Below are 17538 nucleotides of genomic sequence, written 5' to 3' on the forward strand. Positions count from 1 at the left end.
CTGCTCATTATAAACAAAAAGAAACGGGGGGAAAAAAAATGAACATATTTCCCCGTATTGTGTTCTACTTAAATGTCCATAAGGACAGATGCCCACAGCCACGAGGACATACTGGTTCACTGACTCTTTCACTGCATCATAATCTTTGTCTCATCAAATCACATCATAGTTATGTCCCCCATGATGTGGCAATTTGTCACTGTAGTTTCAGCTGAGTGCTTTGTAAATGCCCTGAAATTCACCTTATGTTTGCTTTATTATTGTAACGTGATCAGTGCACGATGTGAAAAGGCTGAAGGTTTTCCTAAAATGCTGCTAATGATTACAAATTTAGGACAATTAACATAATTAATATTGTCATTACAATTATTTGAATTGCCCTTGATGTGTGACTTTAACACATTGGGAGCTTTAAACAATAATTAATTTAGTACTGTGGCATTTTACCTGCTCACAACTGTTGCCTTTGAAGCCGAATTAGCAGTGAAATCTGTAGAAGAACACATCACCTTAAACTGGGAGCATCCTCGAGTCGGTGAGCATCTTATGCATAAACCAGTGGGTTGTTTATTAGTTTACTTTGATCTCTTGCAGTGTCTTACACACACACACACTCACACACGCACACACAATCACTATACGATAATGACAGAAGAAAAAAACAAAGAAACTGCAAAATACTCCACAAGCACTTTGAAGTTGGTTTATAAAAACAAAGGCTGTGTTTAATTCTGCACGTTTCCACAGTCACACTTGCTACTTTGAATGCATACACGTAATATGCACTCAAAACAGTGAAAACGCTGAATGCAAAATGATGGACACCCTCAATGGCCATTTTGACATTATAATGGAAGGAGAGGGGTCACCAGTGTGGTTGTTATCATAAAAATGGCTGCTGAGGAAGGATAACATTTTGGTTTATTACGGATGTAAGGTCATACATTGAGTCACACAGTACGTTTTTTAGTACTTATCAATTTCACATGTTGTAATAATGAGTTTGTAATAATTGATTTGAAATACTGAAAAGTTCTCACCATTAGTGAATAAACAGTGAGCACACACAGCCTACACAGTGTACTATATGTGAGTGTATGCTGACTGAAATGTCAATGCAATCTCATAGAGGACGATTTAAGTTGCTTTCAGAAATTGTGCTTTCTGTCATAATCGTAACATAATTCAAAACATAATGAAACCACTATTTAAATGACCTGATCTTAGTTGTTTTTTTCTTTTTCTCAGTGGCCACTTATGTCTCTCTTAAGTGCAGGCTTTATTCCATCATTCTTCAGACTTGTCTTGTTTTGTGAATCATTGGATGAAATGGCCATTTTTGAAAACTGAGGTCACACAGATTATATTCGTCAGTAATGACGGTTAATGATGTCACAATGTCGGTAGTGGCTCTCCATCTTCATCTTACATGCACATGTTGTCAAAGTAGTAGATATTTTTTTTATTATGGCACCCAGTCAGGGGCCCAAGGTTGGTGTCATGGTTAGTGCTCTCGCCTTTGCAGCATGAAGACCCAGGTTCTCGGGTTTGAGCCCCAGTTGGAACAAGGGCCTTTCTGCAAGGAGTTTGCATCCCTGTGTGTATGCTCGGGTTTTTCTCCGGCTTACTCCCACAGTCTAAAAACATGCAGATTTGGGGATTAGGTGAATTAGTCGCTCTAAATTGACCGTAGGCATGAGAGTGTGAGTGAATGGTTGTATGTCTCTATATGTGGCCCTGCGATGGACTGGCGAACTGTCCAGGGTGTACCCCGCCTATTGCCCAATGTCAGGTAAGATAGGCACAGCACCCCCTGTGACCCTCCCGGTGGAGGATAAAGCAGTAGATAATGGATGGATGGCACCCAATTAGGTTAGATGTTTTTGTAAAGGAGTTGTGTTCATATAGGGTTAGGGGTTAGAGTTACTTTTGTTACTTCTTCTATATGCTTTGGTTAAGTGTTCTCTTTGTTTGTACAATTTTTACCTGCACATGTTGAACCTCCCAAATGAGCTTAATTATTGCCATTTTCAGAAAGACTGATGTCCTAATGTGTGCTGTCAGAGTGTAAGTCTTGGTGCCAAGAATTTGTGCGATTGCAGGTTTAGCCTTTGAACTACTACAGACACACTGGTGTCAGTTTTGTTGTGAGCCCTTGCGTCATCAGGTGTCACCGTATGTCAGCAGAGACTGAAGAGTTATGTGCTCGGTGTACACTTTCAGCTGTAAGTGGTAGAAAATGTCTTGGAATAATGTCTTAAGAGATCACAGAGGAGCCATTACAGTTGTTTTTCTGTAGCCAGGAGCAGTGTCAACAAATGATGCACATTGCTTTGTTTTGTCATACAAATACACTCTGGACAAAAAATGGACAGATGTCATATTGCATGCACACTCTCTGCCACATATATTTATGCAAAAGTAACCGTACTACTTTGATAAACGTTACTTTTTACTGGCATACAGATGCAGCATTTATCTATTCCCAGTGGCACAGGACTTTACTGCCTTACTTTAGCTGTGTTTCCACTGAGTTGAACGGTTTGGTTCAGTGCGGTATGTATTTTTTTGCATTTCCATGAGGAATAGTACCAAAATAATTGTCCCCAACCATTCTATTTTTCGGTACCCTTTTCTTGGGGTACCAAAGAAATGGTACGGTACGGGTGGAGCTAGACCTATGACAGTCAGCTAATTGGGTGACAGGAAAGGACCCAATTGGCTGACTCGCCCGCAGTCGATTCTCATACAAAGCTTGAAGTCTTGTAAAGCCCTGACCGGCTTTATCGTTCCTAATCGTACTGTACCAAACTGAACTGAACCATGATGGAATTACGCCGTTTGTCCACAGCCTGGCCCTTGAAGGAACCACAGCACTCTTACAGGTACACTCTACAAGGGCAGAGGTTCTACCCGGAACCATTTGCTTCTGAGGGTTCTTAGTAACACTAATGATGATGATGCATTACATTTGAAGGCGCCTTTCAAGACACTCAAGGTCGCCGTACAACAACAAAATAATAATAACAAAAAAATAACAGCAACGGGTAGAGAGTTAGAGAGTTAAAGAGAGTAGGCCTGTTTAAAAATGTGATTTTGCAGATGGGATTTGAAGATGGGGACAATGTTCCTGATGCAGGGGGGGAGGGAGTTCCAGAGGCGGGGGGGCAGAGCGGCTGAAGGCTCTGGCCCCCATGGTGGTCAGACGGGCAGGAGGCGCAATGAGGCTGATAGATGAGCCAGATCTGAGTGTCCGGGAAGGGGTGTTGATGTGAAGGAGGTCAGAGAGGTATGGGGGAGAGAGGTTATGGATGGCCTTGAAGGTGAGACGCAGAATTTTGAAATCGATGTGGAATTTAACCGGAAGCCAGTGAAGCTGTTGCAGAACAGGTGTGATGTGATTGATAGAAGGGATCCTGGTGATGATGCGGGCGGAAGAGTTCTGAACCAATTGGAGTTTATGAATGGACTTCTGGGGAAGACCAATAAGAAGGGAGTTACAATAGTCAAGGCGGGATGAATGGTTCCAGTCAGAACCATTTTGATCCAAAGAACCCTTTAAAACCCCTCCCCTGAATAAAGGGTTCCTTTATAAATTGTTCCACCTGGAACCAAAAGGGTTCTTCTATCAAATTAAGTCGAATAACCTTATATGGTTCTACTTAGCACTTTTATTTTTTTTAAGAGTGTAGTTGCAATAGCAGCCTGTCTCTCATGTGACCCTAACAATTCTAATCTATCAATTCTCATCTTGACTCAGGTGAATGAACGACCTGAAACTGGGTCAGAGGGTGAACGACCAGCATTGTTTAACGTAATGACTCTCAAGACAGGTATCCAGCCTACAGAGGCTAAATACTGAAGTTTTCTTTTTCAAGAACCCTATGCAATGAGAGGTGAAATGTCTTCAATTTAAAGGAACAGTGTCTAAAGTTTATATGTGTATATGTGAAGTGGCACGTTGCAGCTGAATATCCCTCACCTCAACCTTCCCTTCCAAGTGTGTTGGAGAACACAAAATTCACCAAATTTCAAAAGATGTTTACTTTGTCCTCCTGCTGCTGTAAAAACATGGTGCCCAAAATGGCAACCAACTTCTGATAACATAAGACACATTCTGGAGTAATGAAAACACTCTATTCTATTCTATAAGGTGATTGCACACAATTTAGTCTAATTATTGTATCTTCAATTTCAGCAAAATGAAAATAATTTCATAAAAATGTAACACACTCTACCTTTAACCAAAGCAAGCCCAGTTGCCTACAGCTACACCACTGATGATAGAACCACCTGGATGACTGAGAACCTTCACAGACAGACGACAGAACATATTTTAGTACTTTCTGACCTTGCCAAACTGAACCATAACAACTATTTCCATAATACAAAGAAATCCCCTGAATTGAATCAAAGCCCATGTATAAACAGTCATATTGAATAGTCTTCTAAGTGAGAGGTGCACACCTCTAGTCTTTATTCATAAAAATATTGTAATAAGTATTTGTTGTAAGTGTTGTGTTTAATTTATCCGCTGGCAACCAACCAAATGAAAAGTATTTGAAGTTAGAGCTGGCCAGCAAGAAGTCGTCTACTAATTATCTTCCTTTATATCATAAGGTTTATGTTATGATAATTGCACTTCCTGTGTGTGTGTGTGTGTTAAATAGAGCCGCTCTATGTTTGCTCTCTTGTCAACGTTTATGTCAAAACTATGCACATTAAACTACAGTATGTATCATGTAACTATATAAGAGAAACTCAATCAGAACATGAAACTATTAAAAGAGATAATTATGCAAAGGTCTATGAATTCTGTAATTAAAAAATAAAAACGTTAATGTACTGTGATAGCTACAGAATACAAGAGGATTGCTGTGACTGAAGCAAATGACAAAAAAAGACATCATAATCCTACAAAGAATAGAAAGTATAGAAACAGATTAAAATAACATTTTTATAGAGTTTTAGAGTTAAAAAAAATAATCCTCTGTCACTGTTTATTTATAAGTTCCTTGAAACAGTTTTTTCCAACTCCTGTTTTTGTGCCCTGGCTTCTTTTCACTATACATATCTGTGATAAATTTGCTCTGTGCCTTGAATGAGCACCATTTTGTTTGCAGTCTCATTGTTTTTTTTTGCGTTTTGGTATGCCTTTATGATTTATTTGGGAATGGCTGTCTGCTTGCTTGTTACCTAAAGCAAGAACAAGTCTGAGAAGATAAAAGCTCCCTCTTCAAAGGCAGTTCATTTGAGTTCAACCTCCTGTTAATTTCCTGTCTTTGGCTCAAACTCTCACTCTTCTGCCACTTCTCCATTCACAGCATGTCAGAAAAAAGCTCGAAATCCATGTCAGAAAAACTCTTCAGGTTAACACTGTCTGACTTTCTGAATTTGGTTGTAAAATAAAATATTTTTTAGTTTTTTTTAAGGATTTATCTTTGTTGTGACCAGTGACAACCAGTTATTATAGTCTGTTTACTCGTCAGTAATTTTCACGTCATCTGCTACGTAAAACATGACGACCTGTAAACGCTGTCACTGTTTCTATTGTTCGTCTGTATTCAGTTTTCAAATGTTATTTTCTATCATAGCAAAGTTTTTTCTCTGGACAGAAAAACATTCTTCTTCTATATGCACACCAAAAATATGAATATATAAATTATTTATTATTCCTTTGATAACATAAGGGACATTACATTTAAATGTAACATGTACTACCTTACCTAAAAAGCAAGTTCTAAAGCACATGACTTTAAGAGTGAATTGGGTTTTTTTTGTGCGAGTACCAGTGGGATGTAGTAGCCTCATGCGCCAAGTGTTTCTGTAAATGGAACGACTAAAGCTCTGCCAAGTACAGTGGAACAAGCTCATTTTAAAGTGTGTACTATAATTCTGGTTTTCCCGTTTACATTCTTACATTCACGTGTGATAATCAAACACCTCTCGTTTGTGTTTGCATGTGGTTTGTCATTACTCTTTGTCCAGTTTCCCAGTTTAAATTATTGGAAGTGGAACCACTGAACAGAACTCAAACACCTAACCGTCGCAGCGATCTGCAATGTTTGATAGTAAATAATGAATGCTCGCCCTCCGTTGTCTTTATATCGTACACGAGAAAGCTTTTATGCAGTCAAGGAGTAGTTTGAAAAATCAATGTACCGTAGCCTGAGGTCACACTTTTTATTGTACCAGCGTTATACACACAAGCTTCTGAACAAATAGACGAAAGCTGCGCTATTAAAGGCAAGTGAAGAGAAAGGTGTAAGGACAAATCAACCCAATTTCACTCACATGGACTGAATATGTGTCATTCCAGGTTATGTCCAATGGATTAGCCACAAGTGGTCCTTACATTTGCATTGTCTTCTTTTTTTTGTCAACAACAGACTTCTAACAAGTTGTTTTTTTATTCCATGGCTTTATAGAATACCTTCCATACAAACTCACGTCCTTATTTGCCCTGTTTAAAGCTGGGCTGTAACCTTTAAACACAAACAAATATCTTTTACATTTAAGCTATTGCCAAATGAGTTCACACAGTGCTGTTTATGTCCATCAGCGCCGCACGACTCCGTGTAGGTTTCTTTGTAGAGATGTTTTTTAACTGAGGATCTTTAGGGTCTGGAAATGGATAACCATCACCACATTTCCCTCACAGCAGCACTGCTCCTTAATGCATGTGTGGAAGAAAAAAAACAACAACAACCTTGACATGTTTGTGCATCTTCTCCTTCACTATACCTGATTCAGAAGCTTCGTCTGGACGACGGAGGTTCAGAGTTTATTTCAACGACCAGTTTGTCCAACGTTTTTGGCCCACGTATCAAAAGACTCGCTGCATTCCAACACCCTAACCTTAACCCACGCACTCGGACAATGCATCGTGACCATGTCAGGACTTTGTGTCCATCTGTTAGAGACGCTCGGCTCCATTCGTAAAATAATGTGTTTGTGCTTGCAAACGACGCCGCATGTGAACTGCCCATGAAGCTATAGAAGAGAGACCATACTGGTCATGAAAGAAATGACTCCCTTTTTTTTATGTCACTGCTGTCAATAAATGCGTCTCATCTTGTTCAAGCCCACGTCTCGTAACTTTCAGTCTCCTTTATTTTCTTTCTTCCATTTTCTCATTCCATAGATTCTGTCATGTTTCTCTTCTTGGTCGCTCTCTGCCGTCACAAAAACTAGTTCTGTGATATTATGCTGCCTGCCTCAAGTCATTTATAGTTAACTTTCAAAAAAAAAAAAAAAAAGGCAACTTTTCATAGTGTAAGAATTGCAATTTGTCAGACAATTGCATCAGGGTTTGTTTCATTAAGAGTCAGCCGGGCCGAACTGTTGATAAAACTGACGCAATTAGACTTTTCAAAATTGTTTGCTTTTGTTTGCTGATGTTTCGTACAGATTTAAGTGCAGATTAATTTTCACCACTGAAACTGACACTTCTGACACCGCCAACATAAAGATGTTGAATCAAGTAAAAGGAGTTGGTGTTTTCCATGTTTGAAACAATTATATATTCTCACATTTAGTTGAGTAGACTATTATTTATGTCCCTTTTCATGGTCAAACCATATGAAAGACACAGCAGCAGACAGACAGTGTGAACAACAGATGCAGCCATCATGAATCTAGTGTTGCTCAGCTGGTAACAGAAGTTCTTTGTTTGAAAAGATACGATTTATTTGCTTTTTACCAACACACATTTATATGAGATAAATGCAGTTATTTTGGTTTAATGACACCAGAGCCTCACGATGATTGATATGTAATTGTCATTGAAAGTGTTTAGCACAGCAAGAAGTGTTGAACTCTCTCTTTTGTTTGTTGTCAAACTTCATCAATTTTGTAAATATTTGTTTGTTTTCAAGGTGATTTAGGAGACAAGTCTGTAATAGCCTCACAGAGTAACTAATGCTGCTGGGTTTGTTTTGATTTTAATTCGACACCGTCTAATATTCAGCGGCAGAATAACTCTTGCGCTCACAATCCTTGCGGTAATAACATTTAAACATTCCATTTCAAAACACTCATTTTCGGAATAATTCAATTGTAAATCCAATCAAATGCCTCATTAGTAGGAAACAAACATGGAAATGGACCCGCATCAGGTAGAAAAAAAAAAAATTAATAGAAATACATTTTTAATTTATGATCACATCAGCATCTGATCATTTAAAGCTCCAAAAACTCTGATTACTTTGAGAGATGACACATGATGCAGCAGACTGGAAAAAGGCAACTAAATAACAAGGCAACTAAATAACATGCAAATTGAAAGACAGCAGTGAATTGCACTCTGAGGAGTTCTTTGCCCTGTGGAGAGTGCCAGTGGCTGCTCGTATGCATGCATGCACAGACTATGAGTGAGCATGAAACCATTTGGCCCACTGCCTCTATTTCCAAACATTCACAGTCTCTGTTGGACGACTTTTCTTTGAGAGTGCTTAGCGTCCACTCTGGATTGATGAAGCAGAATGTCCTTTGTACTCACATAATTAATGAAAGCTCATGTATATTCCCTGTTTTTCCATAGGGTGCTGTTTAAAAACAAAAATGCAGTGAACACAAATGTAATTTTCTTATTCCTGCTCTGTTCCTGTAACCGTTGAATTTTAATTTTGGGCGCTAGTCTGTAAATATCTGTATATACAACTCTCTATAGAGCTATAGTAGGATGTATGCATGCAGTTATGTCACTTTAGAGTTCCCCCACATTCATAATTAATAAACAGCAGCACCACGTTGATTTCTTTAGATGACAACACAAACAGAATTCACACAGCGGGAAGATGCAGCAACCCAATTAAGTTTGCATGCTTCAACAGACTGATATGTATTTAGTTAACAGTGGGATATCACTCTGCATAAAAGCAGCTTCCTCCTCAAGTCGCTTTGTGATTCGTTCTTGTTAACCCTTTTCAAAAGTTTAGAGGTCAGCGGGGGTTAATAGAGAGCATGCTCACAGTGGCCAAGAAAAGATAAGTCATTATTGGTATATTGAGCTGCATTCATCTTTGTGTTTAATTTTTGAACACACTAACCGTCATTTCTCTCTGGACAATCTCCTGGACATCTTAATTACCCTGTTGACACGTCACTGCTTTATAAGTATGTTTCTGCTATTCCAGGATCAATAAAGCACTAATAAGACACGGTTAATAGTTATTAAGTGAGCGTTGATGTTTTTTTCAGCCTTGTTATAAAAACCGTGCTCCTGCCGCTTTGCAAAATGTATTTAGGAGCCGTTAAGTGGAGTCCCCGCAAACATCATAATTTAATGGTGAGAAACGGGAACATCACGCTATTTTGCTGATAGTCTGCAGCATCTTGTGAATTGTTTAGGAGAGACATAAATATATTGTGTGAAATATGTATCATTATTTTTTTTTTTCTATCTTCACACACATTGTTGTGCTTCTTTGTTTTATGACGTACATAACGCTGTTTATGTTAAGTATATATTAAGTATAACACTTATGGCTCTTTTTAATTGCAGTATCCCACTGAGCTGCGGCTGCGAGACAGAGAGCTGAAACTGAAGCAGCTCAATGGAATTCAGCCATTATTAATTCAAACATTTACAGTTGTGGTTTTCTGACGTGTCCAAAATGTCTGCTGTGTTTATGATACAATGACCAAGGTGTGATGGGACTTCTGTGTACAACCTACAGTTCAGTAAATCGGAGGCTAATAATAATTCACTGGGAAACATGCGTTTATTTTCAATAGAATGAGCAACTCACTGGGGCGTGAAATCACTGTGAAACTGTGGCATACGGGAGAGGTCGCAGGTGACTGCAGAGCACTGCGCTCACTCGCACTTTCCATCCAAATGAAATCCTCTGAAGTCAAATCACACCAATCAATAGATTAAAATAACGCTTTGTTTGGTTTTCCTTCGTGAGAACAGCAACTCGCTTCCAATTTCTCCAGACATAAATCACTCATCAGCTCACGTAATGTGTTCACGGGTTTGTTTAACAGCTCGTCAGAAAACTGGGACATCATTTGAACTGAATGTGATCTCTTTAGTTGATTGTTTTATGTTTAGGTTTTTTCACGAACCACGTTTCTAATTAACATGGAGTCCAACATACAGTACAAAATCAATACGCTAAATATATTTACACCGTTCCTTTACACTCACAGCACTTTTAGTAAGTAAGAGTAAGATGTGCATGTGTTAGGAAGAAAAAAACTAAATCAATACTTGTGTCTACCATCAAGGAAAATGGGTCATTTCATATTCATGCTTCTAGTTTCATGTGTGGCTAATCAATAGGTCAGAGCTGGAGATCAGCTTAACAATAACGATAACACCAATCTTCTGCTGGTGATCAAAAAAAACAAACACTACAATATACTGTCAATGATGAAAAAGAGAGGGCTGGGGAGTGAAGGCGTGAGGGAGGGAAGGAAGGAACACTCTCCAAGATACAATGACTGGATGACTGAGAATCTCCACAGATGGAAAAAAAAGAAACTCTGGGACTCTCAGGGTTTAATCTTTGGAAAGTTGTCCTGGAACTTGTTCAAAGCTTTTCTCTACAACTGAACTGATGCACTGGCCTCTACTCTATTCTCAAAGTGTTCACCAGCTCAGTAACTGACTGACACAAGCGCTCAACATCCACAACATCCTCACACAGTAATTGTGTTGACTAAAAGCACGGATGCAGCAGCTAATGTGGAGAATGTGGAGTAATGTGAAGAGGCTGGATTAGGGCGGAGGAGTCGGGGAAGAAAGTGGCATTAGCAGGTGGATTCAAGAAGAAACAATAAGATTACCTCCATTCGCATCTGTTAGAGAAAAAGGTTTTTATTTTATCTTTCATTATCAAAAGAGACAACAACTTAGAATTGTTTATTTCTCTGTCAACAGCTAATTTCTGTCTTGTCTTATGCTGGGGTTGCTTATGAATAATACAAATCTGTCAGCACAGAAAGAGTGCTGTATTTGACTCTTTTTGTGAGCTCATGATAAGATGAGCTCATGATAAGATGTTATGTTTGTCGTCACATGCAAAAATGGCTCCAGTTCCACTTCTCTGATGTAAGATAGCTTTATTATCCCACAGTGGGGAGAGAACAGGGTTCCAGCAGCTCCGTATACAGATAAACAATTACAAAATAAAAACTGTACATGGAAAGAAATAAGATAAGAGTGAATGTAAATAAGATGCATATTAGGTTAAGATAAAAATAAGACAAATCTAGGCAAACAAAAAACAGAAGACAAAAACTGTAAACAATAACTAAACAGACCAGCTAAGGGATTTCAGGGATTCTAAAGTCTTGTGTTATGATTTTAACCTGCAGTACTGTGGTTGACTTACACCTTTTCTACACTTGTTGCATTGTAAAGTATGAATTTAAATTCGTAGAATTCACCACATCAAACTACACTCGTGACAAACAAAAACACAGAATTGTAGAAGTCGTTGCACAAGGATTAAAAAAAAATAAAAATAAAATACGGCATTGACACAACTGTTTGTTACTGCACCTCCCGTTTCTTTTGATCATCTTGCGAGTTGGAAATGCACTCAGACATAAAAGACAAAGTAATGGAAGACGCTGTGTTCTCGGGAATGTTTGGTTTTGAAAGTTTTTTTGTGTGTGTCTGTGGTTCTCAGATCTGAGTCTCTGAGCTGTGCAGGGAGCTCCTTCAATCTTCATGGCTTGGTTTTTGGCAGTATCAGCTGTGAAATCATGCATAGATGTGGGCTGTGTTCTTATGAATCATGCCCATTGTTTTGGACTCGATCAGAGTGAAATATATAGTTTATTATTACTATTATTTGTATAATAATAATAATGATAATAACTAGAAAAGCACTCGGAGAGCACAGACCTCCGCCAAAGTAGCTCAGTGCCTACAAAATACTTTAATAATTGTAACCAGTGATATCGTCTACGGATCGCGGCTAAAACACTTGTTCCTGATCCCATTGTGGACATTTCCTGAAAATCCCATCCAAACCCTAACAGACAAACAAACAAACAAACACGCTCCGGCAAAACCATATACCTCCTTGGCGGAGGTCAATAAATGGTCTGAATACTTGAGTCAATCTGGTGTTTTCATTTTTACCTTTACATCAAATTCCAACCATTTCTAAAGTTGTGTGGGGGGTGCACAGTAGGTATAGCTGCCACTTTCCTGAAAACAATATAATAATTTCTTTGATTGAGCTCAGAGCAGTGAATTACACTGATGGCAGAGATGTTTTGAAGACAGAAAAAGAGAGAATGTTTTATTCAGCTTCACTTCAGCCTCCTCTCTCACAGGCTGCTTTTTCACTGGCTCTTGTTCATATTTTTCACCGAGAGCGAAAAACCTGTGAGGCTTGTTGTTTACAATGAAACAAGGAGTAGTATTTGAGCATTAATCTACAGCTGTCAGCAGTTGTGCTATCAAAACATGTCCTGCTCCTTGGAGACTAAACTATATATATATATGTCACTCTTTAAATGTAAGTATACCTGATAAAATCTTTTTAAACATGTTCCAGAAAATCAAACGCAAACCATCCACTAATTCAATTGTGTCTCTGACACTACCTGCAGTTCTGAAGAGCACTTTGGATCGTGCATGTGAACAGAAGTGCATTAGACCCTTTCTCCCTGTAGCTCCAGATGCTTTAAGCTAAAAGATTCATCTTGAACAGAGAAGTGCTGCAGTGCAGAGGGTTCACTGAGAAATGGCCACAAAACTTTCTTGGCTCATTTAGCCGTTGGAGAACTAACCTCCAGATAACACGGTGAAAAAAAAAAAAACAGGTTGAGAAGGACCAGCGTGTGTGTGTGTGTGTGTGTGTGTGTACTGGTGGGTGAGGTTTAGTTTATGCAGTCAATTTGCTGTCTATCAGTTTTGCCATGGGAGAAGACTAATGGTGTCATCATGGGGGATAATCAGTGAAGCGAAGCACATTAGAGGGGAAGTGTTATTGAGCTACGTGTTACCCTTTCCTGTTACTTCCTGGGAGAACAATTACTGTGTTTGAGTAACCAATGATTGAGACAAGACGTGCTTACAGTGTATGTAATTGATGAGTGTTGTCGCGTTTCAAAGAACAGGTGAATTTGCTTTTAAAGACGGTGTCAGAGTGTTGTTTTTGTTTTGCAAGTTGCCGTGACTTTCAAAGGAAGCCTTGCTGCACCGGCGTCTCGCCCCCGACTGGTGAGATTCCCAAGCTGCCGTCACATTTTGAAAGCGAGTCGCTGAACAGTGTCGCTGCTGAGCAGCACCGTAACTCAAATCCAGCCACCCGTGGAGGGGCCTCCCTGCAGCTCCCTACAAGGAGCCCGCCTCACTGACGCAAACACACACACACACAAACAACTCTGTAATAATATGTGTGCTCACATCACATAGCCAGTGATCGTCAACCTCTGGCCTGTGGGCTACATCCAGCCTCAAGGCTTCACATCATGTCAGCAGAATTACACAGAAACTGAGAAATACAGAGAAGCATTTCATTTAATAAAATGTTTTATTTAAAAGAGAAGAGTAAATAGGATACATAAGTTAATGAAGCGGAACAGTCAAATGAAGAGTACACTTGGATTTCCTCTTACTTGTTTGCAAGTACTTTAACTTGCCCTGTTTTTGGGGTTGCCAGTTATTTAATTATTATTTGCTTGTCATTTCCCCAATAAAGAGTCACATTTAATGTGACACTTTGGACCAATTCCAATTCCTATCTTAACCCTCAATCTTAACCCTCAAGCTCAACGCTTAATCTTAACTGGCCCTCAAAACCAAGTGTTGACGGTTATTTTGTCACTTAGAAATGGGACACCCCTTTAATGCAGATACGTCTTCAGACTGTAGGGGGCAGAATAACGCGAAAGCTGCGTCCAGTCTGTCAACTCCAAAAAAGAAGAAGAAGAACACATTTACGTCACGATTATTTATTACGATCCGTTTGTCAGTCAAGTTATTAGGTTGTCAGTTAGTTATAAGATGATACTCATACAAATACCACAACCACGGACATATTCAGCTGACAGTTACCACACAGCACGGCTTATTGAAAAGTAAACCATAGCAAACGATTGTGCGCACCGGCCGTCTATTGACAAAAGATCGTAAAATAAAAATAAATGATACGCAACAATTACGTAATCCATAATATGGGTCTAAACTAAGATAATACAATGGTTTTCATCATTTTTATATCTCTATTAACAAAGAAAATACTTAATTTGTATCGCACTCGTTTCACTGCTTTCGACGCCATCTATCTTATGTGAAAACACGCATTCTGGGTAGCCCTTGCTCCCAAGGGTGGTCTCGGAAAATCTGAATATTGAGGGAGATACAGCCCTTAAACTTACCCCTCAACTTAATTTATCTGAGAATCGGGACAGCACTTGCACTAGCGGGAGCGCACATTTTTGAGATTGAGGGTTAAGATTGAGGGTTAAGCAAGGAATTGGAATTCACCCTTTGAATAGGACAAATCTGGATAACATGAAGAACCTGCATTAAAGAATATTAATGAATTCAGAAATAAGGAGGTAAAATATGATTGGCCGCTAATCTACATTAACATAAAAAAAAAAACATGTATAAGGACATGAAAGGCTCCTCCTGAGAAGGTGCAACGACGGCGATGTTGGCAAACTGAAAGGTTGATCGCAGTATGCTCGTTTCACCAATTAATCTGTTTTGAATATTTCCAGACTTGAACCGGTGTTGCTGCTGACAGCTGAAATATGAAGAGAGGGTCAGGAAGGAGCATCACCAGCTAATGAAGTGGGAGATGTAATGGAGGAAGAAGAGAGGCTGAAAGTACAGGTGAGATTGAGAGGAAACACTTGAGGAATTGATGCATATGGATCCAAAATGCTTATGTGTATGCTTGTTTAAACTTAAAAAGAGTTTAAACTTTTCCAGTTGTATAGGTCTTAATGTATATTCATATTTATATTTTTTTATATAGGTGCTGTGCTGCTAGGAATACATCCAGTGTAGGTACACTGTGCAATGGAAATAAAAGTTATCTAATATTATATTGTAGACAGAGTGTGCAGTGTGCAGTGTTCAGTTATTTCCTTGTCATGAGGTACAAATCAGTTTAAATATTTGCACCGTATTGTTTACAAATTATTATTTATTTATCAGTGAGTGAGTGAGGAGCAGTAGTTTGATAGATGTGGCTGAAATGAATTCCTGTCTTTTATGAACGAAATGTGGCTTCATTCATTTTAATAGAAGACTAAGGGCTGATTCATTCAACCAATTTGCTGCAAAATAGCATTTTAACTGGCAAACGGGACTGATTTCTGTGTTGAGAATGACTCAGATCTGAGAGCATTTTCTCGTTTACTTGGTTCTCGGTCTGTTAAACTTTCTAAGAATTCTGTACAAACTGATAATTGGATCCAAGTCAATGTAATTATAACCTGTCTCCACCAGTGTCTGCTGACAAAATGTCCTGCCCTTGAGCAAATGCAGTTGGTAACACCTGTCATATGTGGTCCGATGCCCATATAATAATTGTTTGGGTTCAGTGCGAGTATCAGCCCAGCTCCAGATTCTGAAACAATGGTGATTATTAATTGTATTCATTCACTCTGAATTGAAATGAATTCTCAAGTGGAACGTATTGAAAACCTCTCTGCTGAGGCTTTTAGCGTTCTGCTTTTGTGAACAGAGGTAATCTGTCTCAAATGCTCTGTTTGGTGACGTGTTTTTTGTTGTGCAGTTCGGACATCTGTTTAAATCCTTCATCTGAGGAAGCGGTCTTAAAAATAGATGTGCTAAAGGTCCCATATCATGCAAAATCAACTTTTAAATCATTTAAATCCTTATATTTGGGACTCTGGAGGTCCTACCAGTCACCAAAGTGTGAAAAAGATGACTCACTGATGTTTTTGTGGTCCTCCTCAGTCTAATTACAGGAGATAAAACACACAATGTTGACTTTTGCACTCATTGAGACGTCACAATGCACTAAATTCCTGGTATTGTTGTCTCACGGCGCTCCGCTTTGTCCGTAGTGAGGGCAACAGCATCTGAAAACCAGAAGTCTGCAAAAAGTTATATTCTTGGCTCCACAGTGCAGCACAGAGTTCTACACAAACTTCCAGCGTCAGAGGATTTATCTGTCCAGTGGATATATGTTATATATGACAGCAATGTGCCTGCTAGAGCCTGGAAATTATCACTTTTCCAAATGCTAACTGCTGTTAGCTCCCAGTAGCCTCTGTGGCTGATGTCATTTCCTGTCCCTTAAGTTTCATTTTATTTTATTTATTTATTTATTATTTTAAGAGATACTACTAAACAGAGCGTTCTGAACAGGTTTTTTTTGGCAGGGTGATTGAACTGCTGTGGTGCATCATCCTTATGGTATTTTGACCAAAGCATGTCACAGACATGTTTATTAGGACACCAGGGAACGAGGTTAACTTGGAGAAATAGGGTGTAATATGGGACCTTTAAGTTCAGACATTATAAAAATAATACCAGGTTTAGAGACTTATTTATGTTTAATGTGATTTTTCATTAAAACAATCAAGAATCTATACTATAAAACACCTGCAAATGCAGTTTTTGTTTGGAACGCCCTTCACAAATATAACCCATATTCAAACTTAACCAAAAACTCATATTTAAGGTGGAAACAGAGAAACTTTCCTCCCTCTGCAGATGAATGTGCAAACAACCTTCTAATGTCAAACTCTGCACTTACTGTACATCATTAATGCACAGTGAAGGTCGACCGACCAAGTGAAGCAAGCAAAGCTAGACAGTTGTGTCGCTTTTTTTGTTTACCCATAGCTGTAAACAAATCCCTCATTCCTTTAGAGTAAACATTGAGATTCACCGTGTGAGATCTGTTGTTTTGAGAAAGCTTGGTTGTCTCGGAATCAGAAACATGTCAAGGAATGAATATATATATTTATAAGTATGTGTGAAGGTGTGGAACAAAAAAAAAAACATGAATAATTCATTGTCTCAAACTCGGAGGAACTTTGTACTATAGTTGCATTTTGTCTTGTAAGATCATAGATATAAGTTTGCAGTGTCTTTCACCTGTTACCTTTGGTGAAAGGAGGACAGAGAGGGTTTGAGTCACATGCTTCTGTGTTTAATTAACAAAGAAACTGCAAACAATGGATAATACAATAAAATACAACCATGGAAAGGTTTTTTTAAAATTTTTATTATGCGATTCAGCTCTTACAGAAGGGATAAAGCAGTGAATGACATGAGATTATAGAAGGTGAAACAAGGTGAAACAGAGCTATCACTTCTATCTGCTTTTTGAGTAATTATAAAGAAAGAAATAAAACAAGTAAGAATACAATGTGCACTTACCTGTTCAGTGTAACTCTCTTGGTAATTAGTAATTGCAAATGACAGGTTAGATGTTTTCAAATATGAATCAGGCTTTGTATTGAAACAAACAGATATTACGGTCACACTGAGGTTAATTAAGCTTATGTTTGGGTCAGTTGTACAAAAACATGGAAACAAATTAACTTTAAGTATTTTTTGTGTGAATGTTTTCA

This window comes from Microchirus variegatus (genome assembly GCF_963457635.1).
Source record: "Microchirus variegatus genome assembly, chromosome: 6".
Classification (NCBI taxonomy): domain Eukaryota; kingdom Metazoa; phylum Chordata; class Actinopteri; order Pleuronectiformes; family Soleidae; genus Microchirus; species Microchirus variegatus.